At 41.5% G+C, this 17,382-nt stretch overlaps 1 long non-coding RNA gene across 2 annotated transcripts in view; it reads left to right on the top strand.

Moving 5' to 3' along the window:
- LOC118610773 overlaps positions 1 to 5,861 on the top strand; it is a 33,285-nt gene extending 27,424 nt beyond the window's left edge. For both annotated transcript variants that reach the window (XR_004954047.1, XR_004954046.1), the window contains one exon: positions 4,667 to 5,861. This is a non-coding gene — a long non-coding RNA (uncharacterized LOC118610773). The remainder of the gene's footprint in view (positions 1 to 4,666) is intronic.
- The last annotated feature ends 11,521 nt before the right edge of the window (positions 5,862 to 17,382 follow it).

The following is a 17,382-nucleotide window of genomic DNA, read 5'->3' as shown; positions in this document are numbered from 1 at the left end:
AGTTTCTTTTGAGAGGCTCAGAAAGAAAATGGGCACACCTCTAGTTCCTCTTAATATCTAAAGACAATCACCAATAAAACAATGCTTTCTATAAAGTTATTTCTTAAAATCACATCGAAGTTGCCAGGTTTTGCTTTCTTTTCAAAATTCATGAGGAAATTTATTCATTTTATTTTTCAAGAGTGAATCATTTTGTACCACCCAGACACTCTGTATAATGCCAACCATCTGGATATGTAGAAAATTAGTGTCTGAGAGTCACTGTTTTCAATTTTCATCAAGATATTTGGTGTCAAGTAGATGCAGCACACGTGTATCTCTTTGAAGTGTCTTAATATTGATGCGTCACCTCATCAAAGCACGTAATTCAAAATTTAGACTCATTAGTCTATTTGGAGAGGTCTTGATGGAAAAACTCACTGCGCATTAACAAACACCATTCAGTATATTTGAATAACTATGTTCAGATGGGTGAAATATTGAAGTAAACCTTGAAACTTAAACTTGGATGGTAATACCATATATGCATATACTCTGGTGAGTGTGTGTGTATCACGCAGCACACTTATTTGGATAACAGTCAAACACTGCTAAAGGAATGGTATTTTTTCCTCTTCCCTTCTCCTCGTTCTTTCTCACTTGCTCGCTCTCTCACTCATTCTCACTCTCGCTCTAAATGGAGCTTAATGCTTTCAGCAGAAATAAATTTATATACTTATTCCGAGTATTATCAGGTCCCTAGGATTGCTCCTGGGGCTTGCTTTAAATATCATCCTATTGCCATAAGGGACTTTAAAGTTGTAGTCGGGACTTTTGTAAAATGTCATAGTTACCCACGATTAAACACTGCTAGGAGGCAAAGATGTACAACAAGCCCTTCAGAGGAAACCACTGAAAAATAAGGGAATGCCATGTGCGACAAGACAGTGTTTGTGGGCTCGGCACTGCTGCCCTTGTCAGGCAGTGTGGTACATGGAGGGGAGACTGAGCTGCTAGGCTGGGGAAGTGCTGCTTGCAGACCTGGAACTGCTCAGTGCCTGAAAGAGCTATCGACACCTGTGGCTCCCGATGGAACCACTGGGGTCCATGACATGAGGGGTTTCATTGAGTCCTTGAGAAGTATCCTCTGGAGAGATATCTTGGGGGCACTGGTGAGCACCCTTTGGAAAACTGATGGCGTTACCACTAAAAGGAAAAAAAAAATCCACCAAGACACTGACCAGAAATCTACAAGACCTACTCACACCAAAACCCCAGAAGGAGAGGAATGGCCAGATATGGAGTAGTACTTGTAAAAGCATCTTTTCCAGGGGGTTTTGGCCCTCAATGCTTTTCGTGTACTGTGCCTTCCATGGAGAAATAGGAATGTGAGTCCTTCTCTTTTACATGCCTATTGGAGAAAAAGGAGTGAAGGCAGAGGCCACTTTCCGCTTTAAAAACCATCAGCGCCAACATCAAAAACCCAAACCAAACATCTCTTTTAAACGGAGAGAGTAATAAATGTGTTATATCTGAACAGACAGGATGAAGTCCAAGTATCTCCTGATGGAGGCGCAAGGTCAGTGAAAGCCCACGATGAGTCTCAAATTCCAGTTTAGAATGTGAGCCAGCAAAGAGGACAGCGCACAAACATGTTCAAAACTCTTTGTACATATACATGTGTGCAGGAGGGAGTAGAGCTACAGGACAAGGCACATTTATGGATGCATACCCGTGGCTCCCTCCCCCTCTCCCCTGTGCAACTTCACATTCTACATCCTCCCAGACTGACCCTTAAGAAGTGGAGCTTCTGAACAACAGGATCCCCCTCTTTCCTTTCCTGCCTCAGTCACTTCAAACAGAAATCATGTGTGTTCCTATAGATAGACAAAATGTGTGTCCTTCACCATCCCTTAAAGGACAAAGCTAAACGATGTATCACCTGGCCAATGGCATCTGTTTTGGCTAATGACAACTGTGGCCTCAAATCCCCAGAGAACCAACACAGGGGGTGTTCTGTGGTAGGGTACATCACAAAGAAGATAGTCCCTGACAAATGGTTATGTATGCGGCCCAGGATTCATTGTGCTGTATCACTGTGAGGATTAGTGATTGTCATCAAATTAGAAAATTCTTACCATTACCTTTTCCAATATTGCCTCAAGCCCCATTCTCTTTCCTTCATTTCTAGAAATCCTTTTGACTTAATTGAATCTTCTCATGCCGCCTTTTCTATCTTAACTTCCCTTTCAAATTTTCCATCTTATTATTTCTCTGAGCTGCATTCTGGTATGTTCCTTTAGCTTGGTCTTCTCATTCTCAAATCCTTCTTCAGATATGTCTAAACTACTCTTTAGCCCGTCCTTTGAGTTTTTAACTTCAATAACTGTTTTTTTCTAGACTCTCTTTCTGCTTTTTAAAAATTTTTGCCTTTCTTTTCTCCTTCCTTCCTTCCTTCCTTCCTTCCTTCCTTCCTTCCTTCCTTCCTTCCTTCCTTCCTTCCTTCCCTTCCTTTCTCCCACTTTCCTTCCCTTTCTTCTTTCCTCCTTCCCTCCCTTCCTTCCTTCTTCCTTTTTTGGTGATGGCATCCTGTGTTTTTCTTATGGATTTCTTTTCTTTAATCATTCTAAGTATGCTCATTTTGTATTATCTCTCAAATTGTTCTAGTAGCTCCATTCCTTGGGAGGTAAGAGGTGGTGGGGGGAATTCTGTTGTCTGTAATTTCTACTGACTTTTGCCCATGATAGATTTGTCCCTTCAGTGTTTCGTAATTTCTTTTATTATGAGCTTATCTTGTGTAGGGTTTGCTGATTTTTGTGAAACTACCTGTATTCTGGATTGTAAAATATCTCTCTAGAGTGTTTTTGGAATTGCTTCTTCTAGGCACTCCCAAAATATGGCTAGCTAGGGACCAGTTTTTACATTAATTCCTTGGCTTCAAACTTTCTGGCATTTCAACAGGGCAATTTTAAAAACCAAATTCGTGTGTAAATCAGGTCCAGGGTTTCAAACTCTCAGGAAAGACTTTTATTCCCACAATGAGAGACAAATGACTTTTCATGTCATTTTGCTGTGCTGGTTGAAACTTTGGGGGGGGGGGGTTGGGGGGAGGGTCAGTATTCTCCCTGATAGCTTAGACCTACAAGGATCCTGGCTTCATGTGGGAGTCTTATTTCCACTCCTACCTTGTGCAGGTTCAAGTCTCTTGCAGTCATTAAAACCCAAATTTTAAAGGTTATGAAGATCTGTGACTTACTATAAGTCTGAGGACAGATGGAGCATCAGCTCACATGTTAATTTATTTGGTTTTGTTCCTCCTTCTTCTGTGATTTCCTCTTCTTTCCTGTGATCTTAATTTTGCTTTAAAAATATTTTTTTTTGTTTTATTTTATCCTGCAATCCAATACTGAAAGGAAGAGTCTTCAGATTATGTTAGCCTGCCATATCATCAGGATTAGAAGTCATTTCATCCATCTATGCTTTTCGTTTTCTTCCCTCATACTCATATATCAAGACCTCATGTCTTTATGCTAAGACCAGTGCAGTAGTCATCTAATACATTTTCCTCTGAGTTATCTCAGATACATTTTTCCAAAACACCACTTTGTCCATTTGATTTCCTGGCTTAACAACTGTTAATGACCCCCACGTTGCCTATAGAATAAAGTCCAAATTTCTTGTCTTTGCATTTAAGGTCATCTATAATCTGGCCTCCAATCTGATACATTTTTGATTGGTTTTAGTGAAGATTTTTAATTTTTCTGGTGAATGGCTTTATTAACAAATTATCCAGATACTACCAGTTGTATAAAACTATCAGACGGATCCTCAATTGTAGGACCAGTTTTTTAAAAATCTATTTTAGTATGAGTTGTATTAGTTCTTGTAGTACCCTAAGTTTTAGCACACGTCTTAGTCTCAACAGACTCTCAAGGCTTCGCTCTTAAATTTAACTAGGGAGGAGTCATTGGCACTTGAACTTCAAGTCACAGAAGAAATGTAAGTAGGGCAGAGCTTTACCTTTAATGGTTTTAGGGGGTCCACAGACTGTGCCAATCTTAACCTGAGTTATAATTATACTCTATAAGTTTTAAAATGACTTTTAGTTTTCAAAGTATTTTTATAACCATAGTCCAGTTGATATTTACAACAGCCTGTATGGGTATGTAGGGCACATTTAGAAATAAGGAAATGAGTCCAGAAAGGTAATTCATTTATTCATTCAACAATTGAACAAATACCAAATATTTATCGTGTCAACTATGTCTCAGACACTGGGCCATGGCTGGGGATTCAGCAATGGACCTAGCAATCTTACAGTTCTGTGACTTATCGAAAGTTATATTACCCCCAAGAAATGATGGACTTAGAATGTGAACCCAACTCTTATAATTTTTGATCCATTAAACCCCCTACCGGCAGGTTAAACTGAATACTTGACCTGAAATAACATTGTGAGTCTCACCTAAATTATGTTTACTGTCTATTCTAGAGCCAGGCTTGCTGTTCATTACTCTCATTTTCTCTTTTTGCTAGGAGCATATTTAGACTGCATTTTCTAGCCTTCCACATGACTGAATAGCCAGCAAAATATGCAGAGGTGATGTGCACTACATCCAGGCCTGCAACACAGAAACACTGCACATGTAATAATTTCTTATTTTCTTCCTTTCGCTATTGAATGCAGAGAATGCCAAGGACTAAGAGAAGGGTGAAGCCACAAGATATAAGAAACTAGATTTCCTGAATGACTCGTGAAAGGCAGCCTGTCAATCGGGGATGCTCCATGTGACTCATGTGAGTAAGAAATAATCTTCTCTTGCCTTTGTCTTAAGTCATGAGATTTGAAACACTCTTTTTTTATTTTTAACAGCAGATAGCATGCCCTAACAAATGTACCCTTTAAAGCCTAAATACAAGTGATAATTAAATGGTGTAACTTTATTCTTCAGTAGTCTATTAAACTATAACCCCTACATTCTTTATTGATATCCTGATGTAGACATCGATGTTTGCATCAAATTTCAACGAGGTACCAGCACTTTAGGAAATGTAAAAATTTAAAATGATATTCAACAATGTCATAGAACCAATGTATCTTGGTATCAGCAAGGCATTTGACAAGGCACTTTGAATAAAATATTATATCTCTCAGTGAATTCGAAGCTGCTTAAACAACCACACCCCAAATGGTTAATGGTCGTATTTAAGTCCATAGAGGGTTCCCCAATTGAAATTTTGGACTATTCTCGTAGTCTTGTTTTGGTCAACAATTTTATCAGTGTCCTGCATGAGGGTATAGTAGGTATGCTGATCGAATGGACTAGGGACACAAGTCTGGAGGGGATAGAAATAAGATATAAGATAGCTGACAGAATCAAGGTTCAAAATTATTTTGACACACTGCGATGCTGGGCCAAAACCAACAACATGAAATGTAATAAGGATAAATGCAAAGTCTTGTTTTGGGGTCCAAAAATGAATTATAGGAATACAGGATGGAGAACATGTAACTTGGCAGCAGCCGATGTAAAAAGGCCCTGGGGGTCTTATTTGAGCAAAAGCTCAATTTGAGCCGACAGTGTGATATGGCTCCGCAGCCCGCACCGCACTGACGGAAGTATTGTGTGACCATCACGAGACACGTTAGGCTCTGCCCCTCACCCCCAGGTGAAATCAAGGGTATTATTTTAAATTCCGCGTATGTTGGAACAGTGACAGACCAGAGACTACGTGGAGGAGGCGATGAGGATGGGGAATCCCGGCGTCCCCTGACTCTGCATCCATAGCATACTGCGGGTGACCTTTTTAGCGCATGCGTCACTCTTCCGTCTTTGTACTGTGGCCTGCCCCTTTTGCCAGCCTGCACGTTCCATTAATCAAGGGAGAGTAATAATAATAAAATAGCACCAACAGTGGTTAGAGGCAACATTGATTGAATTCTTCCCACGTGCAAGGCAGTTCTCTAAATGTTTTACATCTAGTTTCATATTTAACTTTCGTGGCATTCTACCAGTGTCCCCATTTTACAGCTAGGACACTGGCGTCCTCATTTTCTATCAATGTCCTCATTTTACAGGTGAACTTGAAGCATAGTAGGGTTAAATCCCTTAGTGAATTGTGGAGTCAGGGCACGGACTCAAGCAATTTGACTCCAGGACTGGTGCTCCTAACCCATACGCTGTCTGTCTGATCAAGCTGTGGAACTCCACAGCCCCGAGCACTCAATCCGTGTTCAGTAATTTTAGTGGAGGAGAGGAGATTGGCACATAGAAACCAAAGTGTAGAAAGCAGAACTCCTCCCCGATTAGTACTGGGAAATTGTCTAGTGGCCATTGTCTATAAGAAGATAAACACACTCCTGAGGTTCTGACACACCTGGGCACCTGCACTAATAGTCGCATGAACAATAGGTAAGTTTTAGTTTTCAAAAGCATTTTATTTTTTATTGAGTTATAATTGACATATAACATTATATTTGTTTGGGGTGTCAAAAGCATTTGTTTTGTTTAGTTTTGTTTTGTTTTTTAACTTGATGTTCTTTAACCCTCTGAATTGCCTTGGGAATTAAGCGTGGCAAGTTTAGAATGAGACAACAAACCCAGAAAGTCTACATTTGTTCATCCATCCATGTGTTTATTCAACAAACAGTTGTTAAGTGCCTATTATGTTCCAGGCACTGCAGCAATGTCGCGAGAACCTTGTAAAGCAAGTGTTCTCTTCAGTCCACAGATAGGGATAGCACTATCACACACACACACACACACATACACACACACACACACACACATGAGATATATGTGTAATGTATGTCTGGTTCCACATTATATATTTTTCCCTCAAAGGGAGGAACTGGAGAGGTCACTTTCTTGCTGCTTCATTGTTCAGTTTCACAGCCCTGTGTGCTGGAAAGGAGTTTCTGTGATATCTAATTAGTAATTGGGTAACTAGCAGTCAAGTTCTTGGTGCCCAATGTGATGTTCTCACCATGAGAAAAGTTACGTAAAAGTATCAAAGAACATTCATGTGAAAGGGAGTCATCACGAACAGTAGGAATGAGAGTAGAAATAAACACCTATTAGAAGATGAGATCACCTTCGGAGAATGCTTTGAGATATTTGGGAAAATGTGGTCAGGGTGGGGGGAGCATGCTGGGACACCTTCCCTCTGTGGGTTCCAGACATTCCAGGCTCCTGGCCTCCCAGCCGTGGAATGTTCTGGAATGTGCTCGAATCAGCGTGGGCTGTGGAGCCTGGGTGCAGTGAGGCTCTGCTGGCAGGGGCTGGTCTGCACCCACCTGGGATCTCTGGTGTGGTTCAGTAGCCCCTAGACCTGAGAGGTGAGGAATATGATAGAGGAACTTGTCACCGCGGGTCTCCTTGAGAGCAGAGGTCAGCCTGGAGCTGAAATGACGTAGTAGATCCTCTGACCCTTACAAACGCCCACACCATTTCAGCATGATTTCCAGCAGACGCTGTCCAGATGCCTCCCTCACCCCTGTGTCCACTGAGAGGTAGAAATAGTACGTCGCCTACCTTTTTCTTTTCTTTTTTGAATGGGCATCTTCTCCCCACACAGTTTTCTATTTCTTTAAGGTCAGAACTGAAGAGACATGGTGGGGCCCAGACAGTGAAGGGTGAGGAGTGTTGGTAGTGGAAAGAGTGCCATTTTGGGGGAACTCTGGAAGTTTTTGAGAACCCTTCTGCCCACCTCTCTGCCCATTTGTGCAGACATAAAGGCCAGCCCCCCGCAGCAACCTTTCCAAGTCATGTTAATTAAAGGTCTTTGGTGGTACCTGTGTGTGCGTGTGTGTGTGGGGGGGGGGCGTTGATATACTCATCATGGGAAAGATTTCTGTTTCTCTCCCAGGGAGGCATTAGAGACTTCTACATTTCCCAACACTTCCCAGAAGAGACTGAAGGGGAAGGAAAATTACTGCTTGGAGCGCAGTTGGCAGTGGCTGGGGATCAGCCCCCTTGGCCCTGGCTTGGTGCCTCTATGGAGAAGCATCTTTAACTCTCATTGCCAGAGGTTGTTTTTGCTTCTAGTGAGGGGAGAGGAGATAGGAGAGGAAATAAAAGCACAGAAATGAAAAACAAAGAATTCCTGAAGGTCTGATAAACAGTTCAGCTATGCACCAAAACATAAACATTTCGCCAAATTAGTTACTCCAAATGCTTCATGTTTCTAAAATTGAGCCACAGTTTTATTATACTTTGAAGTTTTTCAGCTCTGGGCAATCCCATGCAAATCTGAGGGGAGTAAGGATTGGAGTTCATTTCCCTTCCTGAGATCCCAGCAAATACTTAGCTTCTTTGATGCCTGGTGAAATGATTTTGCTGTTTTGTTGGTCCGCTCTTTCCAAATGGAGATGTTCTCTGTCTGCACAATCACTCAAGTCAGCATTTTATTAATGAACAAGAAACAAGCAGCATGTGCTGGAAGTTATTAGCTTGGAACTGGTCAAAAAAGCTCGAGTGGTTTTTTAAAATATCTGTACCCTACTACAATCTGTGGCAGTGTAATTTCTCTTCACCTTCTCTGAATCACCTTTTGAGAGTTTGCGTGACCTTATTCAGAGTTTCTCACACATGTAGGACTCGAATCTAATTTATTTATGCAATGGCCTGGAAGAAATCACTTGTTCCCTTGGGCAGAAAAACTAACATCCATAAAATTGAATATTTTATTGGATTTTCAAGTAGTTGGTTAATTTCTTCAATGCAGTTCTCTAATAAACTCAACAAAAAATGGCCAATCAGATCAGTTGTTTGCCATTATGTTAAAAATAAGCTAAGGTCTAGAAAACACTGGGCCCCTCTTTTCTCGCAGCACCCACACTCGAGGGTGTTAAACACAGAGGCCACCAGACTGAGGTGGCTTTAATGCATTAGTAGCCTACATAAGCAAACCGAAACCTAAGTCTGCAGTGCTTCAAGGTCAAGAGATCAAAACCTAAGGACAACCAATCACAAACAGGCTTTCCCAAATAAGGCGACCACTTAAACCTATAGCCAATCAAATAATCTTGATTTGCTTCCACATCTTGTCTATAAAGTCTTTCCCCAGCTCCTGCTGGTGGACCATTCCTAACCACTTCTGGTTTGGTACTGCCAGGTCCGAATCAGTTTTTGCTCAAATAAACTCCTAAAAATGTAATATGCCTTGGTTTATATTTTAACGATGGGAAGGTCGAGGAGGGAAGATGAAAGAAAAAGGCCCCTTGGTTAAGCTCTTGGGCAATGGGAAACTTTTTCTCTAGTAGCAGTTCATCGTACCTCATAGTAATGAGAAATATTCTATTAAAGCAGGCAGTGGTAGTGTTATGCAGAGCTGTCACTTTCTAGGCAAAGGAAAGTGGCTGAGGAAGTATTGTTCAAGCCTGCTCTGAGGCCTGGAATCTTTGACCTCATTCCCAGGAAGCGAGACCAGGAACTGCATCCAGATGTTTCTGATGGGAGTGAGTGTGTAGCTCAGAGTTCAGGTCAGTTATTGAATGGAGAAAATCAGAGGCTGTGCCTCTTTAGAGTTGGCTTTAAATATTTATTCTGTTCTCTTCTATTAGAAAGTGTGTGTGTGTGTGTGTGTGTGTGTGTGTGTGAGAGAGAGAGAGAGAGAGAGAGAGAGAGAGAGAGAGAGAGAGAGAGAGAGAGAGAGAGGGGGGATGAGCAAGATTGATTATACAATTTTATGTAAGAAATGTTGGACGTATTGAAAGCACAGGAGGTTCACCTATTATTTGCAGACATTACCTGAATTACTCTGAAACTAGACAAAATCAAAGTCAGCTAATCCAAATAAGTTCCCTAGAACAAGATTCTTCAGGAAATAACATCTCCGAGTCCTCCTGGTCACTGTAACCATCTGTGTCTTTCTTCAAAGGAGCGTCTCCTTCCCTTGACACATCCCTCTGTTCCTGTTCTTCCTAAAACTTGGACAGTCCTTATCCCTTTGCTCTTTAAAGGGCAGTTGAAATGCCTCTTCCTCTAGGCAGCCTTCCCTGGAGAAGTGCCCTTCCACCACCCCCACTGCACACACCTTTTTCTGGACGCTCATAGAACTCTTTCTTCTTCATGGCACCGATTTCATCGTGCCACCTCTCTGAGCGATTTATGTTCACATCTTACTCCTTCTGCTTATTGCGTCTGATTTTTAAGCTCCTGGAAGGCAAGATCTCTAACATGTCTTACTTTGTACCTTCACATTATTTAGCACAGTACCTTGTAGGCACTGTGCTGAAAGGCGCAGGACAAGTGTGTGTTTATGGATACAATAAACGCATCCAAAGCCAGACCTACTGCACAGCAGTACCCTGCAACCTAAATATTCTTACAAGTTTCAACTCCCATTTTTTATGTCAGTCAAATAAATACCCTCCTTATTTTAGTCATCAAAACTTGGTCAGAATTGACGGAGCCGTTGGGAGTGTAATAGTTTAAGTAAACATTTTTCTCTTTTTTATTTTCTCTTTCTTGGGAACAGATAACACTTTGCTCGACAAAAAAGAAAAATATCTGGGTGAGAGAAAAAGGGTGGGGCCAGAGAAGTCTGCATTCCGCTACTGGATTTAGTTGAAAATAGCAAGATGTTTTTAAGAACTCCAGATTAAAGCGCGTCCTTCACACTGTACTCAGGGGTGCCTTTTTTTGAAGAATTGAAAGCAGAACGATCTGGGAGCTGAGAGCTAAGCCGAACAAAAGGTAACTATTTTAAATCAAAACATATGCAAGAGGAGTGAATTTAACCTAAATTCCAGGGCGCAATTGCCACTCAGCTCTCACTCCTGAGACCTATCCTCTCTGATACATTTTCCCTGGTTGCGTTTTTAAAGATGGGGATTGCTGTTGTTTCGCTAGCCCTTAGAAATGGCGATTTCAAATAGACTTTGTCTCCTGTGAGTGTCCTAGGAGTTAATGCCTTTTATCTCCTGATCGGTCTATGTGATACGTGGTCCGATGTGGTCTGACTAAGCAATGAGGAGGCAAAGAACATGTGGGAGAAGGATGAGAAGAAAGACAGTTGGAAAGGAATGAATTCCATGCCTGACCTTTTTTTTCTCAGTGTCCAAGGGTTTTGGAAGACTTTGGAAACCTTTCTGTTGTGGTGATGGTGGAATTTATTTCTCCGTTTGCGGTGTGTGGTGTTATCTGTCATGCCTGTGTGGGTCGGATGAAGCAACTGCTCTGAGTTCAGGATGACTGGAGAGAGCCTTGGGCGGTCGGTGAGAAGAGCTAAATTGGGCTGGAATCTCCAGCAATGGTACCTTCAGGGCTCAGAGCTTGGATTCTGTCATTTAGATATTCCCCCGGGTGGGACTTTTGGGAAAGAAAGGAACTGGTGAGAAAGAACGTCCGGAGAATCGGTGATTAGTCAAATGAGGCTGGAGAAATAAAAAGAAAAAAGAGGCCTTATTTTTCTTCACACACGTAAAGGCATACCTGTCATCCCTGGAACCAATAATGGAAGCGACAGGTACAGAGCAAGGAAGGAATAGGGCTTTCAAGGGACAAGGCCGAAAGAGTAAGGTAAAGATGTCGAAACGGATCTAGCCTCGAGGGATTTCTGGATGCAGAAGGTCAAGATGTACCCGCAGCCAGGGGACCTGATGGCCATCCTAACACTGCGAAGGAATTCTGGTTAGCCAACCCCAGAGGGGACGCTTTTCAAAGTTCCCCAAGACGGCAGGAAGGTTCAGTGATGCCAAGGAAATGCACAGGTTTCTGAGGTGCCAAGGTTCAAGGGTGAACTACATTTCTGTAATTGAACTTAGAGAACAGACATAGGTTTCCAGAGTTCTGGGTGAGAATGAAGAGGTTCTTGATCTCACAGGAAGAGCCGACTCTCAGGCCTCCTTAGGGAACGGGTTTGCGGCGAAGAATGGCCCTCCAGAAGGAAAACAGTAGGTACATGTCTCTGGAATTAGAAGTATGAGGAAGAACTAGGAGCACGAAGAAGACCTTTTCAGAAACCCCAAGGCACGGGTTCTGGGAACATGAGAGGACAAGGCATTGCGGAGTCATGCTAGGTGCCGTCTGTCAGGACCTGTGGCCCAACAGCCACCTGAGTGAACGCCCCTTTAACCTATGGCTGGCTCCGTCTGCCACATTTCTGCCGATCGATGATCCAGCCCAGGTTCCAAATCCTCCAATAAGCGACGCTCACCACTTCCCCAGCCTCTCCAACGTTTGGCCTTTCCTTGGTCTCCCTCTTAACCAGGAAATTCCTTTTCAATGCTTTGGACATTGTGTGTGTGTGTGTGTGTGTGTGTGCGTGCGTGCGCGCGCGCCCACGCTATTTTCTGCTTGTTTAGGGCTTCAGGATTCCCAGTGCTTTTTCTGTCTGTTGGGGTCCATTCAGGAGTAATTAGTTATTTGAACAGACAGAATTGAATATATAAAACACTGTTAATGAGATATAAAACTGTTAACGAGGTCAGTGAAAGGATAAAAGGAGAACTCTAAGATGCATGGAGGAAGCCACAACTGGAGGCGGCTATCGCCCTAGGACGGAAAGAACGAAGTAAAGAGCTTGGGGTTCTTAAAACTGAGAAACTTAAGGGAGCGCCCCTACAGAAGCGAAATTCAGATTTCTGAGGAGAAGAGACTGCTTGGCTGGTGTGGATGTCTCCACACTGGGAGGAGCGCCTTCAGGAGGCCTAGATTTCCGAGGGAAGTGTTGGAAGAACCGCCGACTAGATTCAGCAGCGGCTTCGGGAAGGAACGGCTGTTGCTAGGATGGCCTGAGACCGGCTCGCTGACAACAAGCGCGCCCCTCCGCTTCCTCCGTTCAGTCCAGCGGTCTCCCTCTCCTGCCCCGGATTGGCGGAGCCGAACGGGAAACTGGCCGTCAAAGCAGAAATGTGCTGCCCAGCGCCCCAGCCCCAGCATCGCAGAGCAGAACAGAAAAGGGTGGATCTGGAGCTCAGAGAAGGCACCCTATTAGCTGGCACGCCCTCCTTAAGGCGCTGTGCGAAAGTGCCCGGTTCTTTTCCGTTAGAATTGTGTGGGTGGCCTTTCCATTGTCTTTCTTCCCTAGGCTTTAAAAATTCTCCGTTCCTAAAGTCTAAGGCATGTATATGCATGATTATACTTATCCTTTCATTCCGAATTATTAAAAGAAAAAAGGTAAAGACAAGTCAAGAACATGTCTACCACTATCTGTGATACATATTCAATGATCAGTTCTGGATCTTACTCCTATAGTAGTTTCATCCGTCAGAAATGTATAATTAATTTTCTCCTCTGACCAAGTGGCCCATAGCAGAGTTCCAAAATGAGTCATTTGTGTTCTTTTCTCACCTGTTCTCTACAGCATTTCCGCTGGCAGGCGACTCAGGTAAATACTTTCTTGACACCATTCAGTCTCCTCTTATTATAGGCCTGTCGTTTGGGAATAGGACATGCTCTTCCATCTCTGTATTATAACCTAAAGTCCCTTCCTACAATGTCTCAAAAATCACATGATAGTATAATCTCAAGCTTACTTCGTGTACAAGATGCACTGGGCAGGTCAGAGAGAGAGAATATGACTCAGTGTGGGCTCCAGAGCGGATTGCTCCCATCTAAATCCTTGCCTTCCCATTCGTCAACTGTGTGTGTCCTTATACAAGTTACTTAGCTTCCGTAAGCCTCATTTTCTCCGTCTGCAAAGTGGAAATAGTAATAGCACCTACTTTATAGGGTCGTCCTTAAGTTTAAAAGTAACGTTTGATAGTAAACAATCAATGATGGCCATTATTAGTATAAAGATTTTGAAGCTATAAGTATTATTCCCAACTCCCATCTCTCCTCTAATATTTTTGACATATAAAACCCTAGGCACCTCCCCTTCTCTTATTCATTTTCTCATACCACTTTCATAGGTTTATCAAGGTAATTATCTCCCTTTCCTTCTTTCTTTAAAGTTTTTCAGTCATGTCATCTAGTCTCTGATCAAATATCCTTTCCTGGCCAAGAATCCATCATTCATCTCAATACCTAAAACCATAATTTTGTCTTTTAAGTCTCATTTCTCATTATCATGTCTTTATTGGGACATTCAACTCCCAGGTCTTTCTTTCTCTTCCAAAGCCCTTACTGTTGGTAGAGAAAATTATAAGTCCATCATCTATGCTGTGGAGTCCTTTGATTCCTCGCCCAAGGCCTCATAGTTTCTTTTCAGATAATGTCATTCATGCAGCATTTTAGATTTAAGACATGATGGGGAGGAGATTTCCAAGAGCAAGTTAATGCGGATCTTCAAGTGGCAGAGGAATTGGAGAAGCAGACCTGAGAGCTTAAGGAAATAGCTTTCAAAAGCTTGGTAATCCATCTTGCATATGCGACTAAGGCAGAATGGTAATTGTATGTAGGTTAAGTAGGGCATCTTGAGCCTGCCAGAAAATAAAGCTATCTGCATAATGCCAAAGAAATCTGCCATTTAGTCACAATAACCAGTCAAATGATTTCCAATCTATGTCAGCATGTAAAATTTTGGCTTCTTCTCTTGGCTACCCCAAACCATCCAAATTATAAAAGTAAAACTATATATCCTACAGTGATTCCTTCATAAATCTACTTCTAAGAGCCAGAGAAAGGGGATCAAGAGTGGGAATTTCGTGTACGTCCATGCATGTACAGAGTTCAGGCTCTAAAAGATAACTATGTCAAGAACGCATAACCACTACCGAGTAATTATGCAACTTGACATTTCCGCCAGTAAATTCTGAGCCTGACTTATGTCATATAGGACTATAAATGCAGTCTTTGCACCAACTATCACAAATATACTTCTCAATCTCAAGTATATTATTTTCAGAGAGAAAGTAAACCATGGAATGTTATGTTGGGTCCATTCTGCAAACTCTGTTGGAGGTTGGAGTGGGATTGGGAGTCGGTCTGGGGAAGACTCAGGCCTGAAGAGAACTTTTAGTCCAAGGCTCCAGAAATTGTGATGACTTTATGAATCTGGAGCCTGAGCTCTCATGTAAGAAAAAAATGAGAGAAGGTATCTTAATTCTTTTAGAAAAAAATTACTAAAGTAACAATCTCTGGCTCTACCCAAGAAATGCCAGTTTAATTGGACTGTGGTGAAGCCTGGGCAATGCTAGTTTTTTACAAGCATGTCAAGTGAGAAGCACTGGCCCCCCCTGGGAGTGGCTCCCGCCTCAATAGAACTATGGCAAAGTCCATTTTCGGCGATGCAAAACAGGGCCACAGTGGGGGCTCTCCCCCACTGTCGTTGCCCCTTCTCCTCCACGCTCTTTATTCTCCACCTTGTAGCATTGGCCCTCGACTATAGATTGTTTTGTACCTATTGATTATAATGTCGTGCTTCTGATCCCCAGGTGCCTGCTAGTCCCTGCTCTGCCTACTTTGATTCTCAAAGTCTGTATTTTCCTTCTGAGTGCTTATCCACCCTGTTGCAACTTCTGGCCTTCTGATTCTCCAGCTGCCTTTGCAATCTCCTCTAGCTACACTGATTGGGGCAGGGGTCTGACTCAGCTCCCTCAGTCAGAGTAGAAGTCTGGGGACCTCCCCATAGGTGGGCTCTGAATATATTTGTTAAGCGTGTGACTTCCAGGCTTATCCTTCTAGACACTAGTCTTCTTTTGAGGTGAGACATCAACAGTACAATTCTGGATCAGACCAGCCAGGGTTTGAATCCTGAGCAGAGAAATCGTTACAGAGGAAGAGGGAAGTCTAGGTGACTAAGAGCTAGGTTCCTGAGCAGGGGCCTGAGATGCGGGAAGGAGGAACACCGTAAAGGGAACAGGGGGAGGAGAAACTCTGCGACATTATCTTCTCTGTGAATTTTTGTCTCAAGATATAAGCACAGAATGAAAGTGCATATTCAAAAAAACCCAAATACCTGTTAATGAAATAATACATATATTCTCGTTTTCAAAATTCAAACGTTGAAAGTAAACTGGCATCCGCTATTGACCTCTACGCCTAATCCTAGTCGCCTCCCAGATGTGCCTTTGTTAACTGAGGTATCGTCCTTCTAACCCTTTTACATACAAAAAATACATATCTACGATATTGATTCATGTGTATATGAGAGTGTTTTATATATCTGGTATTATACCATATGTGTCATTATGAAACGTCTTTCCCTCAACAGTACATAATGGAGATCTTTTATTTCATTGCATTGAGACTTATCTCATTCTACTCAGCTACTAAACTCTAAGTATAATTAAGTTGTTTCCAGGTTCTGTGATTACAAACAATTCTATAACAAATAGCGTTCATGCGCATGTAAAGTTTTCTTTAGGATAGATCAGGAGAAGTAAGATTGTTAGGTCATAGGGTATATTTATTTTTAATTTAAATAGATATTGTCACATTCACACTTTACCTAGGAGTGCAAGAGAATACCATTTCACCATATACTAGCCAACACTAATATTTTAAATTTTTTCAATTCAAAATGGTATTTCTTTATTGGCATGAAATGTTTTTTCATTATTGGAATTGTGGCATGCTGTTTCATTATTATTTCAATTTTCATTTCTTTAATTACGAGCAAGATTGAACATCTCTGTATATGCTTACTGTTCCTTGAATTTCCTCCTCCATGAATTCACTTTTCACATATTTTGCCCACTTTTCCATTAGATGGCTTATCGATCTTTTCTTCTTACCGATATAGAAGTGCTTTGTATATGATAGATTTTTTCATATTATGGACTTTGATTATGGCAACTTTAGGGGTACCATTAACCTTACAGTTTTCTTGAATGGCTCCCTTGCCGGCGTGCAGAACACAGGCCGTGCAGCCACGCCTGGCAGCTCTTACTTTTCGTTTGTGATGACTTATGTAAATATTTTATCCTTAATCTGTCTCTTGTCTTTTAACTTGGCTCGTGTTATTTTTCATAGTGGCGAAGTCGTTTATTTTCTTTTTTAGTCGTATCTGTCGGTCTTTTCCTTTGTGTTCTTTGCCTTTTCAGTCTTATTTAAAATAATATTTCCTACCCAAAGTGACAAAACATTTCTTTGTACTTTCTTTGATTGTTTTAGTGCTTGTATCTTTAATGTATTTGAAAATTATTAGTGAATGATGTGAAATAGGGATTTAAACATTAATTTTCTCCTCATGGATAACCAGTAATCTCAACAAGATATTGGATAGACATCCCTTCTCTTTATTTAAAATACTACCTTTATTATATACTATTTTTTTTCCTATACTTATGAGTCCATTTTTGGGCACTGTATCCTGTTATGATTAAAATAATATTTGGAGAAATTATTCATTTAGCTACACATTCAAGTGTTATTACTTTCTATTAATAAGTGAACATTTGAGATTGAAATAAAAACCAGTCTATATTGACTATAATCTATAGTATATAATTTGACATTATAATAAACAGTGTATTATAAATTACATGGAGTTCTCACTTCTGAAAGGAGG

The sequence above is a fragment of the Rousettus aegyptiacus genome, unplaced genomic scaffold (genome assembly GCF_014176215.1).
Source record: "Rousettus aegyptiacus isolate mRouAeg1 unplaced genomic scaffold, mRouAeg1.p scaffold_m13_p_13, whole genome shotgun sequence".
NCBI classification, from domain to species: domain Eukaryota; kingdom Metazoa; phylum Chordata; class Mammalia; order Chiroptera; family Pteropodidae; genus Rousettus; species Rousettus aegyptiacus.
The sequence above is the reverse complement of the archived record's forward strand: the minus strand, read 5'-3'. Positions and strand labels throughout refer to the sequence as shown.